General features: G+C 37.3%; 1 long non-coding RNA gene across 12 annotated transcripts in view; it reads left to right on the plus strand.

Annotated features, from left to right (window-relative positions):
* Positions 1-16,091, plus strand: part of LOC106017018 (uncharacterized) — a 258,004-nt gene that overhangs the window by 98,269 nt on the left and 143,644 nt on the right. The gene's annotated exons all lie outside the window — the stretch shown is intronic.

The raw sequence follows: 16,091 nt of genomic DNA on the forward strand, positions 1-16,091 counted from the left end.
GGCAAAATCTGATGGTATTTCTGTCTGTACTGTAAGCAAAGAAGACCAATCCAGTAAATTTCAAGACAATCCAGGAAATTTCACTGTCAGTATTTCTTCGTGATAGTCAGCTAATTTTTTTTCTTAATCTTTTTCATTAATCCTAGTTCTTCTCTCTTATCTTTGTTTAACCCTAAACGTTGTTTTTATTACTTTGCTTTTGCCTGAATTAAATACTTGGGAAAAAAAAATACAATTCTACCTGGAATTTTGCAGGCTGAGGTCATAATATGCCAATTTATTCAGTTGTCTGAATGCCTCTCTGTTAGTGTTGTCATCCTTGTCTATGTGGTTCTTACAGTAATGACAAAAAAGCCTTCACGCAGTAATCTAATGGGAAGGATTCTAACAGTCTACCTATAAACAGCTGTCTCTCTCCTCTCTTCTTCCACAAAGGGAAGATACATGGCAAAAACATTGCATTGTGTTGCTTACTGGTGTGCAGTTTGAAGCTGTGCTGTCACTTATATTTCCTTTTGCTGAACATTTCTAGATGGTTGAGATTAAAGTGTATCAAGTGAGCATTTTATTTGATTTCTGGTGAGGCAGTTCTATTATGTTAATTTACCATTCACTGGACTCTTCACATAGCTCAGCGTGGCTGCAGAATACAGGAGACATACCTCAAGCTGCTGCTGAATTACCTTTGGAGTTATAAAAGCAGTAGATGCATGATTACTGTTTGTCTTAATACATTAAAATGAGATGTGTAATTGGCACTTCAACAAACAGCAGCAATGAAATGACAATTAGTGTTAGCAATGAGTTGGTATCACCTTTCTGTAGCCCCATCCAGTACTCCTTGTACAAAGCTTATATAAGTGAGATAAGCTTATATCAGTGAGAGAATAATTATGTAATTAGGCAAAAAAACAGGGGAGTTTTTGCTTACAAAATAATAAAAGGTTTCTCTCTTTTTTTTTTTTTTTTTTTTTTTCCTGTGGGGTTTGTGCAATTTGACATTGATAACAATCAGCACTTGTACCCTGCAAGAAGTTTTCGTTCTAAGGGAATCTAGAGAGCTTTGGGAACTGTATGCAACTGCAGACATTCATGTACCCATAATTACAGTTCCATTAAAAATTCATATATCCATTAAAGTTCACATTTGTGCTAAACTGGTAAAGATTGGTAAGATGGTATCTCTAAATTGTAATTCTCTCTGAAAAGTAGAGAGTAAATATGTAAAATAACAGAAAAAGTACTTCTGGTTTGCAGAGAACATAAAGGTGCTGAAGTTGACCTGCTGGATCTGCTGATTTTTTAATTACAGTGACTAGTCAGAGACTCTGTTTACATGTCATGTACAGTACTTCTAGCAGAGAGATCCTCTGATAGTAGTAAATAAGTATAATCCTGCTGCTAGCAGTAGAACACATTCTGGTAGAAGACCATAGTGGGGCAACAGTTCAGTAAAGACAGATATTATTTCTTGAATCATTTTTGTTCACTAGAATCTCAAACCTCACCAGGCAGGAGTACATATAATTTAGGAATGCAATTAAGCAAATGGAACTTAGACCCATCTACTAATGTTTTCCTGAGTACATCTGAAGCTGTAATCTGAACTCAGTTGCCAGAGTCCAGGAACCAATGTACTTCCTTCATGGATCAATCCTTAAACAGGGATTCAGACTTCTTTCTTTTTTCTGATGTGTGACAGGAATTAAACAGAAAGTTCCAGCAGATCGACTTTCCTGTGTTCATTATCAGAACAGTTACAGACAGGCAAGGAGCAGAATGGGCCACCTCAGGAACATCTGTATGCTGTATAATTAGAAAGGCCAGAGGCCTATTTCCTGTTTCTTGTCTACCCACCCTCCCACAAGACACCAGAATACTCCTTGTCTACCTTGAAAACTCCCCTGAAGGAGGCATAATTCTTTACAGTAGCAGCCAGAAGCCATTAGCAACAGCAGCAGTCCAATGGAAAGGATTAAAACTGCTTCTAGCTACCTCCAGTGCTGCTTTCGTCAAGTCATCAGGGGTTTCCTGAAGTAGGCTCATGCATTGCAGACAAAACAGCTTCTTTCTTTAATTGCAGCATAAACATATGTCAGTGTGTGGAACTTAATAGATGTGTTTCAGGTATGGGGCAGGAGAGACTGCAAATGGGCAGAGAGGTTCAAATGAAGTGGGCAGCACTGCTAATTCCAAACACTAAAATATCCTAAACAGACTTTCTTTTGTTAGTTCTTAAAAAATGAGATTCTTCCAAGATTTTTTTGTTTAACGTTATGGGCAAGAAGCTTGTTACTTCTGCTTTCATTTCTTCTTTTAAAATGAAGTTTTAGATTCTAAAATAATGATACCACTTCAGAAGCTGGGACTCTATAAAAAAATCAGGCAATGTGATGGTGAGTTGATCCCCAGGTGCTTGCTCAGTCCTCCTGCACAGTGGAGCAGGGGAGAGAGTAAGAAAAGGAAAAGCAAGAGAAAGTGAATCGATAGAGGTAGTTTAATAAGTGAAGCAAAGAGGAAGAAAACAAACAAACAAACAAACAAAACAACAACAACAACAAAACACAAAACAAGGCAGTCACTCAGCACGTTCTACAAGTAGAGCGATTCCCAACCAGTCTTTGAGCAATGGGTAATTCCCTTGAAGCTCCCTCCCCCAACCGTGGCATGGAATATTTCTTGGCTCAGTTTGCATTCCAGCTGTGTCCTCTCCAAAATTCTTGCCCATCCCCAGCCTACTTGCTGTGGAAAGAGGGAAAAAGAGAAAGCCTTTTCCCACATCCTTTCCTGCTGTGGGAAAAAGAGAAAGAATTGACACAGTGCAAGAACTGTTCAGCAACAACTAAATCATTGGTATGTTATCAACACTGTTTTAGTCTCAAATCCAAAACACAGCACCATATGGGCTGCTATAAAGAAAGTTAACTCCATCCAAGCCACACCCAGTACAGCTGTCAATATTCAGAGGGCAGATTGACATGAAAGGGCAGATACATATGGGCATAAAAGCAGAAAAGGAGACTTGTAAAGAAAGATTAAAAACCTTCTATAAAATGAAGAAAAGTAAGTGCATCTAGCAAAGAGAAAGTGGAAAGACTGAAAGAACACTGTAAGAAAGGTGGATACTGTGTAAAAAGACTCAGAAAACCCAAAAATAAAGAAAGAAGAGAAGGAAAGACAGGGAATAACTTTGCAAGAGAAAAAAAAAAAAAAAAAAAACAAAAAAAAAACAAAAAAACAAAACATAAGATGCCAAGGCAGGAGAGGTACAGAGGAATACACAGAAGGAAACAATAAAAGATGAATAAATTAGAAGAAAGAGTAAAAGGAATGTGAAAAGCAGCAGTGGAAATATGATAAAAAAATATATACATTTTGCCATTTTTGCCATAAACCTATGTGTGCTGTTGGAGGGAAATAACAGGTAGCAGCAAGAGAGGGCTGCTCTGCAAGGGAAGGCAAACTGGGAGCAGAGGGCAACAGCAGGACAGTCAAGTCATCATCCTCACGGGCAAGATCAGAGTCTTCCTGTATACGAGCAAAAGGAACAGAGCACGTCTGGTGGCAATAAACAGGGCCATTGTTATTTTTAACAATAAGGGAAATAGAAATATCAATATATCCCACTTTCCCATGTATGCATAACGAGTGAGCTAGTAATTCTCCTTTTTTGGTGTTTAAATGGTTCAACAAAAATAATGAATCCCACTTTTCCATAACTCTCTGACAGATTACACTGAAACCTTCCCTTTTAGTTTTTCATTCATTTTCAAATGTTATCACTCTGCTTCTTTGAAACAAGTTCTTGCTTCTTTATAACACCTTTCTAGTAGTGCCATTCTCACTCTTAAAATCCCAAACCTCTTTAATACGATTTCTAGTTTCAATTGCTATTGGATTCCTTTATCAGTAGATTTTCCCTAAGTGCTTCGGGTTGTAAACACAATTTTCTGGACACCTAGGGCTGAACATTAAGGACCACATAGCTGAGTATTTACAACTTTGTCAAAACAAATCATATTTTGAATTACTTTGAGATCCACCTTTTCATCCTGTCAAAAACAAGACATTTATTAGAAATGATGGGAATTTTACAATTTAAATTTAGATCACACCAGGAATTGGGCTACTGTTCGTGCCAATTTTGAATGAAACTCATTAAATTCATTTCAAAATGCAGTTGTGCAATTTTTGCCATTTTCCTGTTTAGATATCCCATGCAGGATGTGTCAGTGAAACACCACTGACCCCCTAAAAACTCTTCCAACCTGAATTATCCTTTAATCGTTGATATCATCATTGCTTAATCCTCCTGACCATCAGATATACAACTGGCCTCTGCAAGCCTGGGGTACTCTAAGGGCAGTAAATACACCTTTCCACAAAATTTTAGGAAATATTATGGAGGTCTCTTTTACTTAATTTTATAGAAGATTGATAGTGGCTAGGGTAGGTTGCAAAGAAAATTAACTCAAGGTAGAATGTGCTCATTGTGTCACCGAGGGTTTGATCCAACCAAGCTTTAATTATCACCTTTCACTTTGGGTAATTGTAGATGATAGTTATATACATCTTTTTGCTTTAATGAAACACAAGTGAAAGCCTGCTTAAAACTACAGTGCCATATCAGAAAGGTTTTAGTTAGGTAATGCTCAAATAGGACTTGTACATTTGTGAAAAAACTGAACATGACTTCTGTGCTTCTGAGACAGATCTAAGGAGAGAATTTTTAAGTGTGGTTTGAAAGGGACTCAGAATTTGTCAATGAGGACTTTGGTGTTCATTTGTTGATTTTTATTTTCTGCTGCATACAAGACCTTGTATATTCTTGTGTACATAAATAGAATTGCATCTTGACTTGGTCACCTTTTTCCCTTAGGCCTTCATGCAAAAGTGCAAATTCCAGCAAAATACTCACATAAAAAGTGATAACAGTAATTTATATAATAACTTAAATAAGGCTTGGGCATATAGCTCAATAGCAATGGAAGCTGAAATGCCTAGAAATGCATGTAGTCTGAATGGTAGTTGTCAATTTAGAGAACACTTGGGAAAAGGATTGATATGGGTTTATTTAATGCATTATTTTGAATTACTATAAGCACCCTTCATAACTCACATAAGAACACAGACCTCGTCTCACAAGATTGTTCATCTTTTGTAAATATGAATGCCATGGAGGACAGTCTGCTTTCAGTATTCAGCTGATATTAGCCTAAAATTTTCATATCTGGTTTATTTAATAATGACATTTATTTTCTGCATACATTATAGCAGCTCTTTTGATATTTTTATTAATATGTAAAAATAAATGCATCTTTCACTTTGAAACTAATTAAATTTTACATATTGATAGAGAGTGTTAAGGAGGATAAAAAATAGACCAATTTTCCATCAAAACATACCGTATTATAACATCAGAGGGTTGCAAGCTATATTCTGAAAAGCTATAAACATGCTGTCTACCAGTACAATTAAAGTTGTTTTAATATCTTCCTTTTTTTCAAATATCATCCTGAAGAAAAAATGATACCCAACTCAAAAGTAAAGAAATGTGTCCTTTCAGATTGTTTTGAATTAAAGCATTGTTCAGAAACGACAAAGGGAAACATGTTACTCTGAAAATTAGTTTAACAATTTTCTAGATTTTTTTACATTTTTTTGTTTGTTTTCATGAAGATGAAAAGCCAAAAAGAAAAAAGAAAAATGGACTCTCAGTCTTTGGCTTTGTTCCAACAAAAAACAATCCATAATCCATAAAAAGAGATGTGGTCTTTGGTTGGGGCAGACAGATGCACTGTATTTCAGCAAGCTGTGTGAAGACCCAGGAGATAATATTGGCCTGTTATTCATCTGTTCTGAGCTTTTAGGTGCAATTACCATAATAACTTAGTTTGTTACTCTTAATGTTCTCTGCTTGCTTACATGGAAAGTATGTGCAAGGTGTGCAATGTGATTATTTTTATGACTAGGTGTAGACAAACAGCTGCACTAAGCTAATTGCCAACTGAGATAATAGTTTGGGAAAACAGGCAGAGAGAGGTCAAAAAGTTTTGATTTGTACAGCAGAGAGGATTTACCCCTTTTTCACATCAATTTCCATAATCTAGAGATCATATTAAATACAACTCCAAGTAGGAGTGGCACGGCTGTCTAAAGAAGGCATGTGACTTCTGTGTTCCCAGATTTGCACTTGCTTGCTGCAGTCCCTCCAGAAATGACCCTACTTTTCTTCTTACTGCTTAAATGTCATGATAGTATGCCCAAAACCATAGCCTGAATCCCAGCAGGCCTCTATCAAGCAACCTAGTTACTCTTGGCTATTGTTAGTGGACCTTCTGACAACTAATGTGGTCTAAATTCATTTTGGCTTCCAATCCTTGTAGTTGCTTCAGCATGCCCCACACGTCCTTCCTAGTTCTTTCTATAGCAGACTTCCAACCCTTGCTCTTAGCTGCAGTTTCCATCTCACATTGATTCAAAATACCTTGTTGCTCCCACCATTAAAGCTGTTCTCTAATATACTGTCTGATCTGTTTCCAAGATAGCACTTAGGAAACTCAGTATACCTCTTGTTGTCCCTTTCTCTACTCTAGAATTAATTTTCTCTACCAGATCTGCTGACAGAACTGCAACTACTAATTAGAAGCTAAATCAGTCCATCACATGATCCAGATCAGTGTGATGTAGTCATAACAGTGTGTGGCTGACAGGTTTAATGTTGCTCTTTAGTCCAGATCATTTTTACAGACTAGACTAGGCAAGAGGTGATGAGTGTAGACTGTCAACAGATCTGAAGGAACAGCAGGAGGCTCTGTCAAGAAAGCAGTGATGAGTAGGTGAAGTTGGTAGCATCTAAACACAGTTTAACTGCATTCCAAACAAGGTGTCTGACTGCTTTCTGATTTCCACTAAGTCCTTGTCAAACTCTACTATTCCACTTTTCTTTGGAAATCTCCTCCTACTTGTGATTCCTGCCCCATCTGCTAAGCCTTTATGCCATCTATCCCTGACAAACAGCTTAGATACAGCTGCCACCAAAACCCAGCTTGACTAATAACCTGACATTTGTACAGAGTTGTCTAATGCACCTATAAAGCTGGGATAAAAGACTTGAGTAAAGCCCTTCTGAGATTTGTAGCACATTCTTCTTCTGCCTGAGTTTCATTTTGAAAATACGAAGAAACCCCATGTTCAACAGAAGTTGACGTGTGGAATCTTCTGTTATTTGCAAAACAAGTGGTGACAGCCGGAACATAACACAGCTCTCAGAGTTCAAAGTATCTGCACTACAATTAATTACTTACTGTGATGTTCACTTTGCATGAAACTCTTGTCTCAGTAATTGAACACATCACAGGGGGAGACAAAGATGTAATTTGCTACTGCTGACTGTATCTGGTTATGTCTAGCCTGTAAAACTGAATCAGTCACTTTCTTGGATCTGGTTTGGTTTATTTTGTGCAGCGTGTCTTCTGCCTTTTCTGCTTTTCTCAGCATGGGTGCCCCATGTGTTAAACTCCATGTTTTTAATTCAACGTTTTTTTTTTCTTGTTCAGCAGTTTCATTGCCTGTCTGAAAAAAATTATTACCAGTGTCCAGAGAAAGATTTGTGATGGTTACCAGTCTGGGGTTTAATCTGCTTTTTATGTTTGGAGTCCAGCTCATATTACATCAATAATTAAAGCATATTTACATTTGCATAGAACTCATCTCTCCTCTTTCATGTTAGTAAATGTTGGTCAGTGACTGGATCCAAGGAAAGATATGTTAGCAAAGACACCTCTCTTACAAAAAAATAGCCAAACCAACAACAAAACTTTCTGTTCATCAGGATACAGCATTATGCACAAGGGTGTTCTCTTTTTTTCACTGCATGAACCTTGAATACTTTTCATAGTATCAGAGTTTCTGCTACAGAGTAGCAGAAGGGTCTCCTGCACAGCTTGGCAGCTGGCAAACTTTCCAATCTGCTTGAGAATTTAATGAAAATCTACTGCTACCTGAGCAAGTGCTTTAACTAAATGGGTATCATATAGAAGGTAGGCAAGACCTTCTTTGTATCTTAAAAGGAAGAAGTTACTGATGTGTTTCTTGAAAGGAAGTTCCAATCTATTGGCATTTTCTGCAACTGGTACCACAGTAAGACACTCAAGGATGGGAGGATAATACAGGCTTGACCAAAGAGTGGGCTGCTCTTGCTGATGCACTCCTGGACACATGTAGAAGCAGAATTCTAACTGCTTGGGAAACTTGAAGGTTAAACAAGGAGATAGCTAGCTATTTCAGATGCCTCCAAGCACAGACAGCAGCTGTCTGTGGGTGTCTTGGACTGTAGCTTTGGATTTAGGAACCTCACTTCTGCTCAAGTCTCGCCTCAGGCACTGAAGTCCTTGGCTGGAGCTAGCCCCAGAACCCCAGCTGGTGCACATCAGTAGAGATCAGTTATGCTCAGAAGCACCATAGCACATGACCCTACTTGCTGCAGGCAGAAATGATTTCACTTGTTGTTGAAATGAGCTGGTCTAGAACAAGCAGATGAAGAAGCTGCCTAACAATACAAAAACATATACAGTGACATTTAGTTCTGATATTCCTCTCTAACTCAAAATTTGCAAAAACATGTCTATTTTATTTCTTTGATTTTGAGGGTTTATGTTATCAAGGTCTGTAAGAACTGTAGCAAGTTTCAAGGTTAACATTATTTTTCCCCATAGCATCTGTCTTGCCAGTACCACTTCTTCTGACTCTTTATATATACCTATATATTCCTGTATCTGTAGGAAAATCAGTGTAAAAGTCATAGCTGGTGGTAGCAGCTCCAACAACATGTCAGAACGGATCAAAACAATCCTCTATCAGAATGAGGAGAGGTTCTCCGGGCTTCTTACAGGTCCTATTCCTCCCGAAAGATGCCAGTGTAAGGCAAGTATATGCAGCTCTGGGTGCCTGTGATGCACTTGCTGTAAGAGTTCAACTCTCCAGGAGTGGCCACCAGGCACTTCCACCAGCAGGAAAGCCTGTTGTGAAATTAAAGTGATTTGAATCCAGTTTTATTTTGCTTTCTGGAATAATCAAGTGACTTCATATCTTACAGAGTTAATCCAAACTTGTTAGTTCTTTAAGAAGTCCTTCTTGGATGGCAGCCCAGATTAGTATTATATTCCAGGGCCAAGAAATAAAGCTTGAATAATTTACAGTGTGAAAGATAGAAAAAAAATATAAAGTTCACATACTGTGCTATAAATTCGAAAAATATCATCAGGCTTTCAGCCAAATGCCATGGTATGCTAGAAGTGCTTATGCCACATATGCATAATAATTCTTGTTAATGCTGAATGGAACTGTTGTTACTGATCATATTTTGTTTTGAAGAGATTAGCAGTGAGTAACTGTGCTCTGAAAAGTGCCCAGAGCTTGGTTTTAAGATTGTTTTATGTCTGCAGTTTGAATGGCAGTTAAAGCTTATCAGGTGGGATTTTTTGTGTGTGATTTTTTTTTTTTTCACTAGAAAATGCAGTTTGCTTAAAAAAAAAAAAAAAAGTCAATTTCCTTTTATCAAGCTCCCCTCTTAGAAGTCACATGGTTTATATACACAGTTAAATATTCTTTAGCTCATGGTAATTTAATAGCCTGCTGCTAGAAATCAGTGGTTAGGTTAATTACATGGAAGATGAAGGCCAGAAGTTCAAATCTTTTGTAGTAATTGATGCAACTTTCATTCCATGCAAGTGCCATAACCACTAGATTTTCTGAAACCTGTTTTTTCTGCTAGCTTCCTCTTGAGTAAAATTCTTTTTCTGTCTCTGTCTGCTAATAGTGATTGCTCCCGTCAAGAGGAAATTCTTCTGAACCCTGATCCTCTAGTTTTTTCCTCTAGCAGTACCAGTTTCTGACCTTGGGTTGTAATAGATAGGTATTCTGTGCCCAGTGGAATAGAATAGGGAAGCTGTTCTACCTGAGATATTTGTGTGAAAGTGGAATAACAGAAATATAATGAATATGCTTAAACAAAATACAACATCATGTCTTAAGGGACTACTGATAGGATTTACATTAACCATAGCTTGGAAAGTGACAGGGAAGGAGTGATATTTCATAAATATTGTTATTTCTACCCTTTTGTTCCCAGCCCCCTTTGTCACAAAGATAGGCAAAACAAGATAAGACTTAAAGAAATACGTAAGAATGATAGTGTTAGGAGCATAGATGCTGATATGATAATGTTTTAAAGAGAAGCAAGAAAAAAATAATATCTAAATTTCATGTCCATTTGCACAGCTTTCTGCCCCAGGCAAGCTTGTTTTTTTCCTAACAAACAGTGTGTAAGTCTTTACCAATATACTTGTAAGAGTATCTAAGAAAAAAACAGAAGTAGTGCTGTGGTACCAAAGGAAGTTCTTTCTCTTTCTGAAGGTTTATAGGTAGGATTGATAGGATCTAGGTCAATAAGCAGGTGAGTGACTTCAAATTTGCACATCACATCTGTGAGAGAAATGGATAAAACAGCAACACCCGTTTACCTGCAGTTGGTTTCATTTGTGGTCTTGTTAAAATTCTGCCCTCACGAGTCTGGCAGCCTTCCTTTGTATTTATGAAAATTATTATGGTTGTTTAAAGTCAGTAGTTAGGAAATTAATACATGGAACCTAGAAAACCTTTTTTATAACCCAATCCCTATCCAGAAGAGAAAAGTAAAAAGTGTGACAACCAAGTATTTTCAAGTGTAATAAATGAAATAAATGGAACAAAATGCAGTATCTTTGATTTTAAACCTTTGAGATTACAAAATTCACAGTGATGGACAGACAAAATGGCTGTCCATTCAAATACTTCATTGGTCTTCTGCCTTCATTCAAACCCTGGGAAATTAGGAACTCCTCTGGCTTCAAATAGTGGTGCAGTGATTCAACTGAAATTATTTCTGGTAGTGAAAATGTAACTGTATCAGAACTTAGGAGAATTAAAACCCACACTCCAGTTGATTGTATGAAGTTTGCTCTTCCAGAAGTAGTTACTGTGCACAGCTCGGCCTCCTTAGTTTGACTATGTCAACAGTGTTACTGGCTAAAGTACTGTATTTACACAAGAACAGGAAATCCAGATGAACAGCAGAATCCATGATCTGTATTTTTCTCCATGTAGCCCAGTCTGCGTATGCATGTTACGTGTTTCAAAGAGTAAAGGTGAAACAAACCAAGATCTGTTTATTATCAACTGCTGTTAGGACAGTAAAAGACTGTACCCAGATTATGATGTCTGAATAGTGAGGGTAGGAACTAAGCTAATACTTCCCTGGCATACTGTGTTCATGAATAATCATCATCTAAAAACAACCACAGTAGTTCACTGCCTCAAATACCTAAATTAATGTCCTTTGATATCTGAAAGCAATCCTTCTTCCCCCACCTGCCCAAAGCCTTTAACAACTATGCCCTCAAGATTTCACATTGATACTGACCTGCAGTTTGAATGAATAGCCCACTGTGTTTCTTTCAGGAAAATGATTAAAAAACAATAGTGAAAAGTTCCAGTAAATGATATTTGATATCACTTGCAATTTTTTTTTCCTTTATATATATTTATATATATATATATTTTCCCCCTTAAAAGTGAATTTCAAATGCATCCATACTGGCTAGCGGCATACGTTGTATGGTAATGTTTTTAACCTCATTCCTCAGGAAGAGGACAAATGGGAGGTGGCAATGACTCTAATTTCACTTTCTTCAGAGAGCCCAGCCTTTTGAGATAATTGTTTTGCAATAAAGCTCATTCAATCCATTAATTCTTCCATTAAAGAGTAGGTTGTAGTTGTATGTGAGTACCATTTATAATTGCAGAGAAGTAAAAATCAATCAGCTAATTCCTTGAGAAATACCATTTGGTTCCTAGTGTAGATAAACATGTAAAACAATGCCATTATTCTTATACAAGATTAACGCATATCTGATCCATGACTCATTGGGCCATTGTCTTTCAATGCAATTCGGAATAACACCAATATTCAGAATTTTGCAGCTGACTCTCCTAAGTAACCTTTTTCTGCATAGAACCATCCTATAGCCTTATCTACAAATGCTGTATGAAATAAGAAAGTGTGTCTCAAGGCAGAAATAGTTTTGGGATCAAAACTGTGCTAGCTAATTGCACCATCAACTAGTAACTGGTGTTCAGTTTAACCAGCATCTCCAGATAACTTCAGCTAGTGTTACTACAGAAGAACCTAAGACTGTTAAACTAGGATTAAATTAAACACACATAGACACACTTTACTTACTGGGTTGCTGATTACTACAGGAATGAAAAAAGACCGAGGTGTTACTAGCCCCCTCAAGATGTTAGTTCATCTCCCCAGGCTGGCTGTGATCTGTAGCTATATGGATATTGAAAGTGTAACACATGTTGAAGGTGAGTCAGAGCAGACTTCACCATAGTCTTTTAGTAGTGCAGTGTATGTACAGTTCCTGCGCATCATTCTCCACTGCCTGTAACTCATAGTTGCACAAAGTAGCTATAAAATGGTCATCAGTTTGGTCATAAATGACTCCAGAAAATTCAGAGGAGTGGAAAATACGATCTTTTGTCTTCCACCAATATCCATACAAAGAATTTGATTGTACCAATAGAGAGAAAATACTCTCTCTGTCCAACATGCTAAAAATCTTCCAGAAATTCATTTTCATGAGTGTTTCTACTGACCTTCTTTCCCACATGAATCTGGGCATTCCATCAACTTTAATTCTTCATGATTTTTCTGTAAATATTTGATGTTGTCAATTACAGGCTTTTCCTCCTGTAGTGCTTAAAGCATGTCATGGCCTTTCAAGCCACACTTTCTGCCACATTTTCACTCCTCACAGTCTCAGTAGTGTCAGGTTGTCAAAATGAATAAAGCTTTTGTAATACCTCACTGAAGAGGTGTTTTCTGACTTCTTTTTTTAAGCTTGAGGAAGGTTGAATTGAGTAACAGCTGAAATGGGTGAACTATTTAACAAACTATTAACTGTTTTCTAGCATGGTAGAAGGAGATCAGTTGACTCCACACTCTCCTTTTAATTGATCTCAATATGCATAGCCACCCACTGAGCATCTGAGAAAGGTACAGTACTTTGCTTATCATTTTGTTCTGTGATTTTTGGCCTGTAAGTAGTGCCATTAGTACTGCAAAGGCTTCTAAGATCTTTTCTGAATCAATTATATTATTTATATTTTAAGGACCAGAGGTTAGGGTCTCATTAAGTTAAGCCCTGGCTCTTCAAATCTTTCCCATTTAAAAAGCTTATTGATTTCATTCCATCTTCCCCATCTTATACCGGTTGGACAATGTATCCAGTAAAGATGTGGTGTAGGTTTTCATTTTATTTTCACCTCATCTTACAGTAATCAGATCCTGGATATGATGTGTGGATTTCATTGTTTCTTTTGTCAAATTGGCTTAAGAAACTACTTCCAGTATCATAACACGTGGAAGCCGCTGTCATATAGCAGCTTCTCCCGTTAGGCCGCCTTACCTGCTCCTGTGTCTAAGTGACCTCCAAGGACAACTGAAGTGGCGTGGAAATATGGTGTGAGGTTGGATCTCTTTATAATTCTCAGTACTTCTTCCCATTCCAAGCTTTTCTCTGAGCAGAGGACTCCTGTGACTGCTGAAGCATGGAACCCGCTTGCCTAGTAGGAGGGCGTAGGGCAAATGTCAAGATAAAGGTTGCATTGCTGCATAATAGCAAACATTGTATTTAAAAATGTGAAGAATAAAAAGTTATACGTGCACCTATTGGATAGCTAGTATGCCTCAATAGTATGCATGAGGATATTGCCTATGAATGAGGCACCACAGCTATGGTTCTACTCTCTTCTCACCCTGAATGCTCACCTACAGCTTCATGTCTGGCTTGGGACACCTTGTGGCAATTTATAAGCAGCCAAGCCAAGAGACATGTCACGAAAGACAGCAATATCGGAAAGGACAAAATAGGATTAATGTAGCTCAGTGAGCTGCATAGTGGACTATATTATACCAGCATGTACACAAACTTGATTTGTACTGGATATTCTGTCCAGCTGGCATGAGCCAGCACCACTCAGACTCAAACTCAAACACAAACTCTCTATGTGCAGTTTTGAAGAAAAAAATAATAATCCCCTGTGTACATAAGAATTCTAGTTGCCAGTCATAAGCAATGCTGGAGCTGTGTCCTTGCTAATACATGCACACGCACAATTGTAGAATCATCCACTTTCTAAAACAACCTTCCAAATGGTTGTGTTTTTATATGTGTTAGCCCTTGGAAATTTCTTCTTGGGACTGACGGGCACTGCTGATAAATTTCCCTGTGGCCCATTGATCCTTAGGAGTGTATTTAAAGAACTCTATAAACTTTTCTTTTGGGTATGCCCCACAGGCAATTCTCAAATGCTCACAGCTTTTCAAATGCTCAAATCAAAGTAATCTGACTTCATTCTCAGTGCCTCAGTGATGATTATTTTCATGCCATATTGCAGGTCTGACCTACATTTTATCTTCAACCTCCTTTCCTTAGGCACAGAATCATTATTTCTTTTTAAATAGTGAAAAAAAGCTACATTTTTATTTACTGTCTTTTCACTTTTGCTTAGATAGAAAAGAAATACTTCTAAAGTACCTATGGCATCATATTGCTCTAGATAGAGTTATTCAAACAGTTTGATCGGTTGAGTCTGGTATGTCAGATCCTCAACTAGGAGAGAAGCCATGGATTGTTCTGGGAATCTGTGGTTTGCCAGCACTGTGATTAGAATGTATGAGACAGGATCATATGGGAGAGTCCCACAATCAATGCCCAGGACTTGACAAGTGTCTGCAACACAAGACTGATCCTAGGAAATCTGAAAGACTTGTGGTGGTATATGCCAAGAGTGTGATCTAATTAGCTTTGAAGCATTGCTTTAGATAGCGTTTTTACTTCATGCTGGGTTGGTTTTAGATTATGCTGTTTTGGCTAACCCATTATTTGACGAGAATTAGCATCTCCCAATAACACTTTTTTCTAGTGTGACTTGAGGTTGAAAAATCAGTCTTAATGGAAATTGTCACTAGAAGAAAAAACAAATATGTAAAAATACTAAGTGAAGTTTTCCTGCACAAATCCCAGTGATTCCCTTTCTGCATTTTATTTTATGCTATTTACAAAATTTGTTTCCAGGCATGATGGAAAGTACATTCATTTTCATCGTCAGTGATGTGTAAAATTTGCTGCTATCACTCATATTACTAGACACTTTTATTGTAGAAAATGGAAGGTAATTGGTACCTTAGGCAGGCTACAAATCTTTCCTGGCAGCACTGTATCACTCACAGTACATTGATTGCAAAAATTAGTTAATTCAAGATGAATATTATATTCCTTGAGTCCTGGCATAAATCTCTCCAAATTCTACATGCGTTCCTGCCATCAGATTAAAAGATGGATTTCTGTCAGCCTACTTGACTATGTGTGTTCCTGATTTAGATGCTCATCATTCCAAAACCTCTTCTAAAAATGATATATATTGCCTATTAAGTCCATCAGAAGAGACTTTAAATGGCAGGAATCAATAATATTGGGCTAATCTGTTGCTTTTATTTACCGATCTTCTTAGGGTTGTAAATCCTCAACTACCTGGTGTTTCCTACCTCATTATCTTTGTGAATAAAACTAATGAGACTGCAGTGCTTATGCATTGGTGAGAATCTTTCTCTCTGTACATATAAGATAGTCTTCATTTTTAGTGTTAAGGAAATAAGGTTTGAAACTTCTCTAACAAATATAAGGAGACATTTTCTCAATATTCACTGAATGAGAATGCATCTGGATTTGATATAATGATTTCCTATGGCAACTTGTATTTATCAGCTTCTACAAAATGTTTGCACTTTAAGCATTGTTGTAAATTCCCATCATTCTTCTGACATACCTCAGCTTCAAGGAAAAGATAATACAAAATGCACAAGTATTTGCAGACAAATTAAAATTTCTTTTCACTATGAGAAATCAGTTTGTACTGATCATAGCATCCCAGCACTTCATACAGTCTTTGCAGCTCAGAGTAGGTCTACCTGTGCTTTGTGA

The sequence above is a fragment of the Anas platyrhynchos genome, chromosome 5 (assembly GCF_047663525.1).
Source record: "Anas platyrhynchos isolate ZD024472 breed Pekin duck chromosome 5, IASCAAS_PekinDuck_T2T, whole genome shotgun sequence".
In the NCBI taxonomy this organism is placed as follows: Eukaryota; Metazoa; Chordata; class Aves; order Anseriformes; family Anatidae; genus Anas; species Anas platyrhynchos.